Source organism: Rhinolophus sinicus, chromosome 3 (assembly GCF_057876585.1).
Source record: "Rhinolophus sinicus isolate RSI-liver-muscle chromosome 3, RSI-T2T, whole genome shotgun sequence".
Taxonomy (NCBI): domain Eukaryota; kingdom Metazoa; phylum Chordata; class Mammalia; order Chiroptera; family Rhinolophidae; genus Rhinolophus; species Rhinolophus sinicus.
Window position 1 is genome coordinate 125,393,302 of NC_142503.1, and position 17,008 is coordinate 125,410,309.

At 32.2% G+C, this 17,008-nt stretch overlaps 1 protein-coding gene across 6 annotated transcripts in view; it reads left to right on the forward strand.

Moving 5' to 3' along the window:
* Window positions 1-17,008, forward strand: part of NOVA1 (NOVA alternative splicing regulator 1) — a 139,883-nt gene that overhangs the window by 40,847 nt on the left and 82,028 nt on the right. The window contains exon 1 of one of the 6 annotated variants that reach the window (XM_019746880.3): window positions 3,512-3,613. The exons of 4 other annotated variants lie outside the window; for them this stretch is intronic. The gene's annotated coding sequence lies outside the window, so the exon portion shown is untranslated. Of the gene's footprint in view, window positions 1-3,511; window positions 3,614-4,604; window positions 4,640-17,008 lie in introns of those variants that run through there. One more of the 6 variants, XM_088796937.1, reaches the window with a different exon arrangement.

Genomic DNA, 17,008 nt, shown 5'->3' on the forward strand with positions numbered 1-17,008 from the left:
TGTTCTCACAAATATATAAAATATTTATATTTCTTAGTGTTGGTAATAAGACCTAGTATTATTTACAGATGTTCACAATATTTCTGTAATTTTTATGCAAGGATAAAAATCTAAGAAATTCCTTATAAAATACCCATTAGTTATGTAATTTCTAGTTGTTCATAAGAATAAGAAATAAAAATAAGATAATGCAGGCATTCAGCTTGGTATTCGTAGAATGTGTTAGAGAGATGAAAAGTCAAAATCACCTACTAGCTAATTGGTGCTAACCATTTCATAATATAGTATGACTGAGTGGGGATGTAAACATGATATGTTTTTTTTTTTTTCTTCAATATGGCCTTTGTTTATGATTGGTCAAATCACTTTTTTTCTTTCTTTATTCATCTGAAGAAAAATGTCATAGCTTCTTGGACGCTTCAGAAAATCTGTTTAATCTGACTTTAGTCAAGTCAGTTGAATCAGACTAGTTTGACTTTTAACCTCATAGCCAAGTTTAAAACTCAACTTTCCCCTTCTACTTTATGACACTTAGGCTTTTCTAGGAGATTGGGGTGTAGAAAGGGTTGAATCTAGTCATTCACTCTGGTCACTCCAATGAGTGAAGAGTTACTTGCTCTTTCATTTATATTCCAGTTTTTCCTCCTGGGTGTTGACACCTAGAGGAGAGAGATGGGAAGGGGAAAGGCTCTCTTACGTAGCACCTTTGTTCCTTTTTTCTTTTCTTTTTTCTTTTTTTTCTCTCTCTACTTCTCTAACACTGACTAGACCTCTTGCCTTCTGTGGGAAAAGAAAGACAAATACTAAGGTATCTGATGTAGCACATGTGCAAAACTTTTTTTTAGGGGGGTGACGTATTTTTGGCGGGTCATACTTTCCAGTTCTGGCTTAACTTTTCTACTCTTTCTCAGCTCCCACCTTTCCAGTATACCCACAGCCTCCGGCTGCTTAAGTCTGTGTTGTCTGTGGACTCAAGTTCAGCTACTTTCACAGTCAAGACACCTCTTGCTATTACAAATAGTGACTCCAGTTCTCTCTACCGCTTTTTCCAACTCCAAGTCTTTTTTTCTCTTGTTAAATGGGCTTTGAGGGGGGCGGGAGGGGGCATAAGATAATCAAGTCTAAACACAAGCAGAGGTCCAATTGAGAGATAAGATGTCAATCTTCCATTATGAATCTTTTGGACCCTCTCTTGTTTGATTTGGACTCTTGACAACATCATTGTTCACCTACATTAAGTCAGTGGAGCAAACTGATGATCAACTCATTCAAAATGGAGCAGGGTTGGGTAGTCTGGGGTAAAGAGGCACTGAGGAAGGTAAACATGTTAAGTTATGGAGGAGTGGTTGGCTCTCACTTATTTGGGCTGTATTCTGAATGAGAAGTATTTGGTTGATGATTCTTCTTAGTGTTGGGTTCTAATTTCCTATCCCTGGACAATGGGAAAAATCCCACCTGATATTCTATTAAGTAAATTTTACCATAGTCGTCCTAGTACTTCCATTTTTGCTATCGACTGTCAATTCCATCACAGCAGCAGGCATGATCCTTTTGACAGATGAAATAAGTTATGTCACTCCTCCAGTCAAAATTCTGCAGTGGCTTTCTCTAACACTTAATACAAAAAAATATGAAGTCCTTATGGCCTACAAAGTCCTACATATGTGATTTGTCACTTGTTCCTGTCTCAGGTCTTTGTTCTTGGTATGCCATCTATCTGCCGTATTCTTACCATAGATAGTCTGTGGACTCATTCCTCATTATTTGGAAATTATTTCATTCAAATAATGCTATTTCCTTCGTTTTTCTCTGAGTACTCTGTTAAAATAGTATATGTGTCATTCTGTTCCCATAATTTAAGTAAGATGGGACTCTATAAGCAAGTTTTAGTTGAGATAGCTCTTTTGAACAATTATTACTGTTACTGATAAGTCAATTATTGTACCATGTGCTTTATGTGAGTTATTTCATTTAGTTGTTAGAAAACCCCTGTGTCTGTTACTTATTTTACCTAAGAAGAAACAGCTCAGAGTAAGACATTTAATAAATGAATACGGCTATGTATCCAGTTGGTTGTCTTCACCTCACTTACCAGTACTTCCTTGAACGTTTGGGGGAAGTCACAGAGCCTTTTGAGAACCTAATAAAAGCTCACGGCCCATTTTCCTTAGAAAATTTTACTTACGAACTTGTTTAATGTGTCTTTATACTCATGTCCTTCAGCACAATTCCTAGGTTCCGTAAATTCCAGATTGGGATTTCCTGATCTATGTCTTCTTTTAATAAAGAGATTGGGGGCTCTGTACTTTCTTTGTCTTCTACCACCTCTTGTCACTTAAAGGAAATATTTATACTATGGCTTATTCTAGAAAGAATTTGAGAAAGCTGAAAGGAAATGTTCAGATATCTCTAACGCCACTAATTATATGCCAAAACAAATAAAGCCTGGTATGGCAAGTGAGATTCAGAAAAGTTTGACTTATGGGACACTTTTTAGTGGTTACATTTGTTGGACTTTGCTTCAAAGCATCCTCAATCTGTTTCAGGAACCTAAATGTGATACATTGAAATAATGTAAACAGTTACCTCTTCAGAGTAGTATAAACATAGTAGCTGTTCCTTGAGGTAGAAGATTAGAAAAATAGCCTAGTGATTCAGTGATATTTCTCAGAGAATTTTTGAATTTTCTGATTTTATCAAAGATAAATAGAAAGGGAGGTAGTATTCTAATCAAAGTAGGATGTGGTAATAATTTTCTGTACTAATGAAATAAAAGTTACCATATATTTGGTTAATTCATTGTTTACATGAACAAAGGATAGAGACTGTTTAGATTCTCACTCAACATAACTTTGAAGAGAAGTTGTCCTTTTATAATGGGATTGCTATTAAAGCTCCAAAAATAATATAACCACTGCTAGTGTTGAGGACTAGTTATTTCATAAAATTGTGGGGCTTTTGCATAACAGTAATTTAGAATTTCAGAATGTTTTTCATTTCTTTTTAGATATTTTAATCTTACTTGTGCTTGCATTCTGATCTCACTTATTTTTTTTCCTCCTTGAATTGTCACCTGAAACAAAAGTATTAAATTAGCTGAAAAGAGTGTATACATTTTACTGTATACATTTGCCTGGTTTTAGGTAGATTACTATAGAAATAATGTTACAAGTCAATATGCAATGTTTGGGTTATATTTTTGACACAGAAGTTTTAACATTGACTTATATTGTTATTGAATAACTATGTCTATTTTTTCCTTCAATCATTTTTGACATTCAATTTTTAAATGAATGGTAGCTCATCTGTGTAGGACTCTTATGACTGACTGATGTATTCTGTTTTGCTGTAGCACAGTTTTCAGACAGCCACTTTTGTTGTTAAATATTTTCATTTTCTATAGTACTTTTCATCCCTGTATATATGTACAGGAATCACTTCACCCACCACCGAATTGCAGCCACTTCTGAGGTGGAACGCAGCAACTGTTTAACAGCGCACTTTCCCCTAGGTGCTGACAGCTGCAGAAGAAATTGTACATGGTCCTGTACAGAAGGTATTTCTCCACTGTGCCATCTGCAGAGTGAAACTGACTAGGAGTACTACATAGACTGTAAGTTTCTTGTGAACCTGCTCTAGACTGGAAACCCCAATAAGAGTGAATAACAAATAACTGGGGAGCATCATTTAAAAATGTATTGAGGTCAGTTAAACTTAGTGCTGCCCTCCCTGGCTCTAAATTTATTTTAAGGTCATGTAATTTGTGAATGGTACCAAAATGAGTAATGAACAAAAGGAAATGACTTTATTCTAAAAGCAAATGAAACTAAAATGCTTTTATAAATACTTCACTTTTAATGATACTTAAAAAAATCAATTTGTTTTTTAAATGTTTTCGAATAACCAAACCAATATTATATAAGATTTTAGAGCTGTATTCTTAAAGTAGCAAATCAACTTATAATACAATGAGAACACCCTAGTTAGCTTTGCTTGCAGTGTTGTATGTCTTAGTCTTAATACTTTCACTCTTTTGGGGAAATTTTTGCATCAGAGCCAGTTTATGATGAACCTAGTATTTATTCTTTATTTTAGAAATATTGAGTTAAATTTTTTTTAACATATTGAAACAAAGCTTGAGAGAGAAGAAACAGTTAAACATTTTAACTTCCACTAACTGTATTTTAGTCTCTCTCCCCAATTCAATTATTTAATGATTTTCTTCTCTTTTGTAAAGACAAATTTATAAGAATGCTATCTTTAGTAATAGTTTGGCATGTTTATGACTTATAGGATAGGAAAATGACATTAGGAACTGCTGTGTCTATTGTTAAACAATATGATATGGATTGTTATATTTAATTGTTTTGCCTTTTTAGTCAATAGTCTGATGTACTAGTTATCGATCTAAAAAAAATTTTTGTGTGTGCTTCTATAGACATTTCTATGGCAAGAAATTAGGGTCCATTAGTATTCAGAATCTTAATCTGTGATGATTATAAAGTACAGTGTTATTTTTTTAGCTAATCTAAATTATGTGTCATAAATTAAATGATATTTGTGTATATCTCTATACCTATAGATTCTCAATGAATGCAGATAAAAGTCTGGGCCACAGTTTACGTACTTGTAAAATGAGGTGGGTGGAAGAAATTATTTTCTAGAGACCCTTTCTTTAAGTATTTTCAGTTCTACTCAGAGGTAGAATTCTGTGTATTTGGAATTGTACCTTACATTATGGAAACAAGATACTTTGGTGCAAGTGATTTTTGTTCTATTTAGAATGTTATTTGTATTAATTAAATGCTGAGTGATGGTATTTTACAGTCAAAAGAACAGGTCTGATTTCCTACAAAGATTTTCAACTAATTTTGTAGTGCAATTACCCCCACTCTTTTGAAATATGTATATATGTGTGTGTGTGTATGTATGTGTGTATATATATATATATATATATATATATATATATATATATACACACACACACACATATATATGTATATATATATATATATTTTTTTTGAGAATAAATACAATACAGTTCTCAATATCCTATTTAACATGGAAGCATCAGGTAAATTATCAAAACTCGGCTTTATTACATTCAAAATAGAATGTAGTTAAATATTACCAAAAAACTAACTTTTAAAGATTTCCCCGCTTACTTGCATAGACTTAATACTTCATTCAATAGTCAAAGCACTAAAGAAATAAACATTACCATTTTAAAGAATATAGTTTAGACATGTACTTATGTGTCTCTAGCAAGAAGGTATTTTATCAGTATATGAAAATTTAATTTGCTATAATTGGTTCTTTTGCATTTTCTGCAAACAGTGTAATTGTAAGTATTGCTTAATCCCATTCAGCTTATTAACTGAAGTAATCATACTTGACGGAATAGATCATATGTTTTATATATTTAATGTTTTCATGAAAAGGTACGAACTATACCTATTGGTGCATATCAGAGTATTTATTTTTCAAATATAGAAGATTTTAATTGTTATATATTAGACCTTCTGTGGATGATGTAAATTTAACAGCTTATTAGATAACGGTTTTTAACCATATGAATCTTACACTTTAATATACTTCCAGTGTATATTATTCAGAAAAGGGGAATTAGATGGAAACTTTTATTTTTATTGAATATGCTTGTATATTAATTGAACTTAATGAACATGTACTATTTGTATAATCAAAAATAAAGGAAAATGTTGTTTGTTAGTTAAATTGTATATTTGAAACATTTATTTTATTTAGAAATTATCTTCATTGCATAAAGTATATTATAGAAACCTAATATCTATTTGATTATTTTCCAAGGGAGGGCTCTTCATCTTATTCTGAAGGACCAGAATTATGGTCGGACTTATTATTTAATTTTGGAATTCAGAAATAAGTACTAGATCAAGACTAATTAAATCTTAATGAAACCTTTATTTTTTTATCCTCACCATTATAATTTTCTATTTGAAATAGGAAAAATCAAGCAAATGCATAAATAATATGAATTTCAAATACTTAATGATATGTACTTAGACCTCTGCAATAAAATGCTGACAACTAGCTTTCAGTTAAAGGCTTTAAAAAGAAATACTAGGATCAGCTGAAGAAATAGCGAAATTGGTGAGAAAATAAAAAGATATAAAGAAATAATAGTTTGAGTGTAGATCTTATGTAATTTAAACTAATTTTAAAGAACATACATTTTTAAATAGTTTCAATGCATATTTTTAAATTCTCTGATAGTCTCCTCTGTTTTGCAAAATACGTACTTTGTCTTTTCAATTGGGGACATATTTTTATATTCATCCCGAAAAGATTTTTAAAAATTATCTTATCAAATATCCTGAACAAATTCTTATGATATGACAAGGATATGAAAACTTTCAAGTGTTTTATTGTGAATAATGGGGAGATGATTTTGCAATTTAACATTAGAGGGACAATTCATTGTATATTAAATGGTTTATGTTTGAGTTATTTCATTTAAATTTTAGTATTCAGACATTATTTTTTATCATCCAAAATATAATTTATATTCATAAAATAATATATGCCATTTGAATTTATATATTTTAGAAGTAAATGTGAAAAGGTCTTTATTTTTTCCAAATACCTTCAGGCAGATACAGTATATACTGAAATAAAATACTCATATAATTAGTTCAGTCTTTGCTTATCTTGTTATACACATAAATTAATTCTTGCCTGTTTTTATGAATTATGCAGGTATTTCTCAATATAAATTGAAATAGTTGAAAATTTTAAATGTATAAGTTTTCGTAAAGAACTTTTGATGCTACAAATCTTTTTATCTTTAATACTCAATTAGCAAGCATTATTACTTAAAATTTTTCCTATAACTGAAATGTCTATGTGGTGTGTGTGTGTGTGTGTGTGTGTGTGTGTGTGTGTTCGTTCGTTCTTCCTAATGCATTTTCTGATCTGCAATCCTGACTGCTACTTTGTAGCTATTTAATAAAGTATAAATTGTCTAACAACTTTTTTCTTTGTTAATTGGGAATCATCACACCTACCTCACAGGGTTGTTGTGAGGAAAAAACAATTAAACGTGTGAAAGAGTGCTTACCATATATCAGCTATACTAGTATAAGAAAAATGGGTGTTACTAAAACTCCAATGGCCCCATTGTTTTTATGCTAAAATCCAAATTTCTTGTCTAGGCTTGTGATCTGGCTCCTCCTTGTCCTCGGCTTCATTTCTTTCCTTATAAATGGCATGTGTTGACTGATTGATACTAAACTTTTTACACTTCCCAGAGTATGTCATGCTTTCTTTGGGCTTTTGTCTGCCATCAATTTTCTTTCCAACCACTCACACATCCCTTTATACCTAGGCTACTATCATCTGTATAAGTCAACCTCATTCTTCAGGTCTTACTTTAGATTTCTCGTAAACTAAGATGGTTCCTACACCTTGTTCATCCCTTATACTTTTGTTAGCTGATCCTTCTATCGGATCCTTTGTGATTTGCTTATTCCGGTTCTTGCATCAGCAGATGTACTGCAACTGCCTTTGCACTTGTCTGCTGAGGGTGAAGTCTGCCTTTAACTTCTTTTCCCCACTACTTAACAGAGTTTCTGCAACTCAGGAAATGAATGAACATTTTATAAATAGATGTTGGTTCACCCTAAAGGAATTCAAACATATATCATTATATGATTAGTACTCTTTAAAAAATTACTTTAATTCTTCTATATTTATAGAATACATTTCAAGCTCAATAGTCATATCAAAATTATGGCCTTATAATTAGATTACTTTGCCCACTAATTTAGTACTCTTAATGGGTTTATTAAAAGAGATGAACTCACTAGGGTGCAAACAGAAAGTTCCTTTATTCTTTGCTGTCACTTGTACCTGTAATCCCACTCTTGAATATTATTTTCTGCCACTTGATAAATGCTGTTCAGGTGTGTCTTTACCTCTTCTGTATTCTTTCTTTTAATTTTTCTGGGTTTATCAAAGACTCCTGCTTTCTGGGAATAACCCAGTTGTGGTTCCTTGATGCAGGCGCTGCTTTTTTTGTTTGTCTTGTTTTGACTATCCTTAGTCTCCAATTTTCTGGTCCACCTCCAGTCTGTTTGTTTCTTTCCCTCCCTACCTCCCCTTCTCCCTCTCTCCCTCTCTTTTTTCCCCTCCCTCCCTCCCTATCCCCTTCCTTCCTTCCTTCCTTCCTTCCTTCCTTCCTTCCTTCCTTCCTTCCTCTGCTTCCTCCCTCCCTTCCTTCCTCTAGGTAGAGTTCCTTTAAAAATGCTTCAGTGCTAGTCCCTTTCCAAGGAGTCCTTATCTGTCCCATGGGAAAATGTAATTCTTTACTTCACAAACTCTGGAACTCTTGGCCATTTCTAAGGTAGTAGCCCAGACTGAGGTCACCTTGCCCTCTTGCCGTTAGATATTTTTTCAGATCTAAGTCCAGTTCCTGTACCATGCATTGTGTCCTATATTCTAATGGACATAGGCAAAACTGAGTGAATCACTGTTCTATTTCTTCCTCAAACAATCTATAAGCTCCCTTCTTCCAATGTGCTTATATTCTTTGATGTGAATGATAGATTAAAGGATGCCTGAGCAATTTTAAGCCAGTCCTTTCAAGTGTTACACAGATGATCCGTCACATCAGTTCTAGTACTTGGAACCAACCTTTTATTCTCAGCATTGGGTCCTTAGCTAAAACTGTGAAAACAGGAAAATTCCCATTTTAATATTCGATTATACGACTGACACTGAGGCCATAATGGGCAGCTTGCACTTTCTCCCGTGTTTCTACCATGTTTCCCCAAAAATAAGACCTAGCCGGACCATCAGCTCTAATGCATCTTTTGGAGCAAAAATTAATATAAAACCTGGTCTTATTTTAACATAAGACTGGGTCTTATATAATATAATAAAATATAATACTGGGTCTTATATTAATTTTTGCTCCAAAAGACATATTAGAGCTGATAGTCTGGCTAGGTCTTATTTTCGGGGAAACACGGTATGAGTGTTCTTCCATTTCTGTTTTCCATGCCTTGTCTTAGCCTATTCTGTGTGTTTGGAATGTCCTTCCTGTCTTTTAGTCCTAGTGGAATCTTACCCAATCTTTGATGCTCAATTTCTGTGAAGTCTTTATCTGTCTTAGCAGTTAGGCTAAATACTTTTCTCTATTGTGTTCTGTGTTCTAATACTTTGTTTAAAATGTTGTTGTATAGCCTATAAATATGTCTGTCTCCCTGACTAAATTGTAAGTATTTTTGAGACAGCCACTGACTTGCTTGTTGGTAACCCCTTACTTCTTCGTCTCCCTTATGTGTTCAGTATGTTACTTGTTGAATTGATGAATCTCTTCTGAACACTGAGATTAAAGTTTGTGAAATTATTGTTGAGTAATTAATACTTCTATTTTTATTTATTTCTATCTTTATTCCAAAAAATATTTCAGGGGACAAGAGTTAGTTTTTATGACTTTGATTTTTTTTTTATTTTTTTAACCAGTGGTTTATTTTAGGCTTTAGTTCTGTTTTGGTATAGTTCATTGTCTTTCATTTTCTCTGCATCTCATTACTTTTATTCTTTATTACACTTGATGGTGTTAATTACAATATAAAGATAGCTAGGTATTTCAAGAAGATTCATGTTGAAAGTGAAAACTAATAAAAGAAAATAATTTTTTTTAATTACAATTTTTTTCCATTATTGGATATTCTTTTTTCTAAGTTCTTCAACATTTCAGATTGTATCACTAAATATGATCAAAGTAGTAACAAAAAAAAAAGTCAAGCTGTTAGTCACCAAGAATGTTGGTTATGAGAGAATAGTATTTCTAGAACAGAAAATTAAATTTTCTAACTTATAGTTGTATTTGTTGGGAGTAAAGTGCTGTGTTAATCAGGCTTTTTTCTATTGTTATTTTGAGTGATTACTGTAAATAAGTTGCCTTAAATAATTTGGCATCTAGTATTGACTTTCTGCCATTCCTCAACAGAATAATGCAGTCTTTATTACTAAAATTTAGCCAAAGTAGGATTCTTTAATATGTATAGTAAGGCAAATATACGATGACTAGATAATTAAGAAATCAATTGAAAAATTCCTTTTATACCGAAAACTTTTTTTTCCATGGAAAATTCCAAATGAGGACAAATAGTATACGAAGAAGGTAAAATAGAAAAATATTTTCTCTTTAAATCAGATCATTAATGTTTGAGAGAAGGTAAGTTAATTTGTGATAAAATATTCCAGTAATATTTTGATCCTTTTTCCACATTAAATATGGACTATCTCATGCAAAGTTTTAAAAAAAGATTTTTACCTTATTTATTAACTTTCACCAATATAACTGGTGACATTTTAATATTTCATTTATGATAATTTTATCCATTAATACTTACTGGCTTTGGAAACTTAATGAATGAAAATGTAATGTGAAATGCTCAATATGGCAGATCTCAGGGTTAGTTGAATTTCAAGTAGTGTAGATGCCAGGAAATGTAATATATATAATTACTTGTATGCAGTCATGTTTCATATACCGGTAGACTTGAGTTTTTGTGTTTCATAAAAAGGAACAAACAATAAAATATGGCTAAGTGATTTGCAGTTTTAGATATCAAGAAACACTGTTTATTCCTGTTTACCCACTTCCCCAACCATTGCAGTAACGCCAACAACATTCCACTTACCTTACAAAATTAGTAAAATTAATTATTCTTGTGTTTTTTACTTTAAGTTGAATATTGCTATATGATGGAAGTTTGATATTAGAAAACACAAAATTCTGTTTTTCTAAGCTTTTGTGAGCATACTTGGGAAAACAAAAATATAGGAGAATTTTTGGGAAGCATCTGGTATGGACATCCCCTGATTATCAAATAGGAAAATTAATGCTTAAAAATAAAGCTTTTCAAAACATACCATCTAAAACATATTATAATTTTAAATATTTGTTATGTTTTTCCCCCTTTTAAATGACTTTTTCAATCGTGCTATTGTATAGGACTTTAATTTTAAAACCCTTTTTTAGTGGGTCAAGTACAATATTAAAAATTAAATAGTAATGAACTCTAAAATTCATCAGAAACCTAGTCTTTTATTTTATACTTAATCACAGATAGTGCTTCTGTGCATAATACCTTACTCATGTTATGGATATAACTGCAAATAATAAAGAAGTTAGCTATTAATTCATTTTTTTAACTTAATGCTTCTCTCTGAAATTCTAACTCCACCCTTTCCCACTGTACTGCAGGTTATGACAGGTATAGCATGTCTGAAATCAAACCAAATCTTTAGTCCTCCATTCTTATTTTGTCTCTCAACCTCAATCATTCTTGCTATGGGTTCACTATGTACCTTGTGATGCAGGGTCAAAATAATATCACTCTCTCCTCTCCTTTTTGAGTTGAATATCATCCTGTTTATTTCAGGATCCTAATTGTTTTGCTTTTAAGATGTTGTCTTGATCAGTATGCTTAATTCTATATCCATTGATAAAACTCTGGTTCATTACTTCTCATTTTTCAAGATTTGTATACTGGTTTTGTCTTTCTGTTTATATTACATTTTCGTTGCGGGTAGGAACCACATATTATTCACCTTTGTCCTTTCCATGGAAAATATTCTCAGTAAATCATTATTTACAAAAGTCTTTAACCCAAGTACTGGTCCCACTCATGATCTAACTTATCCTAGTAAGAGAATACAGTGGCCGCCTAGGAGTATCTGCTGTAGTGCATTTTCGTGATTACTATGCTAGAACTTTATAGGTAGCTTAGTTGTCTTGTTTGCCTCTTCCTCTTGTAGTATTTAAAGATAATCACTGATACCTGAAAATTTTCATTTTGAAGGTGCTGTCATTCCAGATTGGATTGAATTTGAATATGTGTTTATTCAGTTTTTCTAGAAGGTTTCATAAAATTATTTGAATGAATGTTTGTTAGTGTTATACAGAAATCAGATGACTTTTAAATGTGTTCTCTTAAAAATATTCTTTTCAGTCTATATTTTGAATGTTTGGATTAGTATAATCCTATTTTCTTCTCATTGCTCTTCATTTTCTTTTAGTATGTATGTTTGTGTATATTTATAGCTGTCATCTACCTACACACATATACACATATATACATAAGAGCTTTTAATTTTATTCACTTTTTTAAAATCTATTGTCTTAATTTCATTGTAAATGATAAATTTTCAAGTCAGGTTAATTTTATATGATATATAAAAATAAAATTTGAAGCGTATATGTGTTTTATCTATTTTCCAGACTGTCTATATTTATGTTAATGCTATCATTTATTGCTTTTATACCCTACATATTATATCTATTCATAGTTTGTGTGTCCCTTAGTAAACTTAATATAATTAACATTCTGTTATTTGTATAATATTCTATTATTCTTACTCTTCATCCATTCATTCATTTATTTAATAAATGTTTATTTATTAAACAGTGCTAGGCACTCTCCTACATGCTGGGAATACAGAAAGTCTCTGCTCTCAGGGAGCTATAGTCTCGTTAGTGAAGAAGGAGACATAAATATATAACATTAAATAAATGCATACTTTTGGATAGGCATAAATACTATGAAGGAAATAAGTGCACGCAATAAAAATTGTTGAGGGGGAATATACTTTAGCTAGGATAGCAAGAGGAAACATCTTCATAGAAGGATATTTGAGTTGAGCTCTATATGATTAGGAGGGGAAAAAATCACATTCCAGTCATCAGGAATAACAAAAATAATGGCCTGGATTTGAATGAGTGGGGCATGTTCAAAGAAAAGAAAGAAATGCTGTGTATGTTAAACATTGTTAGGGAGAGAGAGTGTGGGGCAGGAGGTGAGGTCTTTTAAGTAATACAGGGGCAGATCAAGTGGACCACAGTGAGCAGTTAGAATTTTATTATAGTTACAATGTGAAGACATTGGGCACTCAAATGTTCTGATGATTAACAGTGAGGAAATCACTCTTCCTATTGTGTGGAAGATGAATACGGGAAAGGGTTGATGGTCTAGAGGAGGTAATTATTAGGAAGTAGTAGTCTAGAAATTATGGTGTTTTAGGGCTTTTCACTGTAGAAATGATGAAAGGTAGAATGTTTTGGAGAAACACCGTTAGAATTTGTGAATAGATTAGAAATGGTTTAAGCAATAGAATCAGACATAATTAAACATTAAAGATTCTTTGAAGATACAACTTTTCCATGGTAAAAAAAATATACCATAATTTATTTAAATCACATCTCTATTTTCGATTATTTAGTTTTTTCCTCAATTTTGCTAGCATAAGTAATAATCTTTTGTCATTTTCTCACCTCACTGCCAATATATATATAAATAATGAAAGGTAAAAAAAAAAAAAAAACACTACATATTGCTATTTTCATTTGTTTATCTTTGATTACTAGCTAGGTTGAAATTTTAATGTGTGTATTGATTGACCAGTTGTATTTTTTCAATTGTGAATTGTGTCCAGCCTTGTTTATTCTAAAATGTTGATATTGTCCTTATTGTTTTGAGGGCCATTTTAACTTTCTGTGATGATTTATATCACAGAAACTACATGTTGGGTTGTAGTCCCAGCATGATTTGGCCCTGAGATTTTTAATTGCATACTATGTCAGTCTCCCCTCTGTCCAATGTGGTCTAGATAGTTCGGGCTTCTCTCAAACAAGCCAACCTGTCTAGCTTCATGTCCTTTTGCACTTATGAGTCTCCATTTTCTGGATCCTTCTTCCTCCAGTCTCACATGGTTGACTGTATCTCATCATTGATGTTTCAAGCTCATATGGTACTCATTAGAGCAGCTGTTCCCAAATTCCTAACATAACATTCCTTTCTCACCTCTTTCACAATCTATCACATTGTTGCCTCTGTTTTGTTTGTTTTTTCCCCCCAGTCTTTTGTGGTCTTCAGTCCTAGTTGCTTGTTTAAATTTTTCCCCATTAATATTAGTAACTAATTATTATAGTGCTATATAGGATATTAGTTTTCTGTGGTCACTAAACATTTCCACACATTTTGTGGCCTAAAACAGCACACAATTTATTATCTTACAGTTCTGGAGGCCAGAAGTCCAAGGTCAGTTTTACTGGGTGAAAACTAAGGTTGACAGAGCTGGTTCTTCTTGGAGGCTGTAGGGGACAGTCCCTTTTCTTGCCTGTTCTAATTTCTGGAGGCTTCCTATTTTCCTTGGTTTGAGAACCCCTTCCTTGAATCACTCCAACCTCTTGCTTCTGTCATGACATCGACATCGTCCTCTGATATTCTTATTTCTGTTTTATGAGTATCCTTTGATGATACCTAGTGCTCACCTGGATAATCTAAGATAGTCTCCCCATCTCAAAATCTTTAATCACAACTCCCCTTTAGCATATAAGGGGACATTAATAAATTTTAGGGATTAGGATGTGGATATTATTTCAGAGGCCATTATTCAGCCTACCACATATAGAAACATTATTCATTTTCTATACTATTTTACTTTTGTCTCTTTTATTAAATTTTTATATTAAGTATGGTTGCATTTAGTTCATTTTCTAGACAGTCATAAAATCGATAAATAATCATTTTTTTCTCTATTTTACGGTAGTAACTTTATACATCTTGTTTCTATTTTATCTTCTTGCTGCTTTCAATTTTTAATGCAAATGTCCAAAATATTTTTCCTTTTATGTATCATATTTGCTATTAATTTGGGATAGCTATTTTTTTCTAATCATAGGAAAGTAATTTGTTCGTTGTTCATTATTAACCTCCATTTGCATTTCTGGATTAAGCTGTATTTGATTACAGTGTATCCATTTTTCAGTGCATTGCTAGACTTAATTATCAGTAGTTTATTATTTTTAAATGTTTACGTTAATAAATGTGATTCATTTGTGTGTGGTTGGTTTTGTGTATGACTTCCTTTTCCATTGGAGATATCAGAGTTATGCTAATTAATAAAGTGTATTTAAAGATGTTCTATATTTTTCTGTAGATGGATAGTTTTTATAGCATGAAATTCGTCTCTTCGTTTAAAATTTGAAAGATCGTATGAAGCACTATGAGCTCTGAGCTTATTTGAATATAACTCTTTGACAGACTTTTACATTTCTTTGGTTATTTAATTTTTGCTTGAGTCATTTTGAGAATTTACGTTGTTCCCAGGGATTTGTCCACTCTATCAAGATATTAAAGGAAATTTGTTGCACACATACTATGTGCTAAGCATTGTACTAGGTGCTGTATGTGAAGAAATAAAGAATATAGGATTGTTAATCTCAGGAAACATAGTAATGAGAAGAAAGTTTTGCTAGGAGAAAGACAGAAGAAATTATCACGTAAACAGAGTTTCTGATAAGGATTGCATCATGAATACAGGCAGCAGGGACTAAGGCATAATGAAAATTAGTAAAAAAGAACTGAGAGAATTGCAAGTAGTTCTTGAATTAGTACTTTTTCCTAAAGATGTTGATAGCCTGTTAATAATGTTAATTCTGGGTTTATCATCAACAGGTACATATTTTTAAAAGCTCAGTCTATGGTAGCAATAGTAGCATGGAAAACTTTACTGAAGGCAGGATTGTTAGAACAGGTTAGCCATTGCATTACCACAAAAGAAACATAAATGCCTTCTGAACTAGGGATATAGGTAGAGATGGAATGGAAGAAAAGAATATAGATGAAAAAATACTAACAAAATAGAATTACTAAAGACTTGTTCATTGGTTGGAAGTAGTAAATGAGGGAAAAATTAATACAGCGCCCAGCTTTTGTCAGGTGTATTTGGGGTTGAAGGAAATGTTTGCCTTACCTTTATTTCATAAGCTGTAGCTCTGATTTCATTTGAAAGGTGTATTATATTCTACATAGACAAACTGTCATTAACATGAAAACGTTGGAATAAGAAAATCAATGTCTGGATCATAGATATTTTGTTAGAAACCAAGGTTATCTACTAGAAACAGTAGTTCAGTAGTTAGCCAGGAGAAAAGAAGTAGATATTCTAAAAGATTTCTGAACCATATAGCATGAAGGGTGATCTACAAAGGAAATCATTTTATTTAGTAATATTTTTTAGTAAATCTTTATCTGGAAAATTAAAGAATTCTATAGTGAGGGAGTTTAGACATAATGTTTGAAATTTGTTTGAAGTTAATTTCTCAGCAAATGTGTGCCAAGCACATGAAATGTGGATATCAAAATGAAAGATTTTCTGCCCTCAAAAGATATGAAAGTCTTGCAAGAACTTATTTTATGAGGGTGATTTTAAAGTATCTGCCCAACTGCCTTATATGTATGAGTAATACAACCCCATGTAACTAACACCACAGTCAGGGAAGGTGTATTTCCATCATGCCCCAAAATCCCATGGTGCCCCTTGCCAGACTGTCTTCCTTCTCTTCCCCTCTCTCACCCCATCCCTCCTTTCCCCCCAGTCCTCCTGTCACTGACAATCATTGATCTGTTTCCTGTCACTATAGATTCAGTTTGACTTTTCTAGGGTTTTATTTAAATGGAATCATATTTATGTAGCCTTATGTCTGGCTTCTTTTGCTATGCATAATGTTTTTGAAATCCATCCCTGTTGTTTCATAAGTTATTTATTCCTCTTCATCATTGAGGGGTAATCATTGTCTGAATGTATAGGTTTTTTTATTCACTCACCTATGGATGGACATTTAGGTTTTCAGTTTTTGACTATTAGGAATAAAATTGCTGTGAACATTTGAGGTCAAGTCTTTGTGCAGACATATGTTTTCATTGGTCTTGAGTAAATATTTAGAATATCTAGGTCATATGAAATATTAAACTTTCTGGGAAACTGCCAGCCTGTTTTCCAAAGGGGTTTTGCTGTTTTACACAGCATGCCAGTTGGTCCACATCCTCATCCTTACTTGGTGGTGTCAGTCTTTTTTAATTTTAGCCATTGTAATTTCTGTGTCGTTTGATCTTGTGGTTTCCATTTGCATTTTCCTAATGGGTTTTCTTGTGCTTATTGACTATTTGCT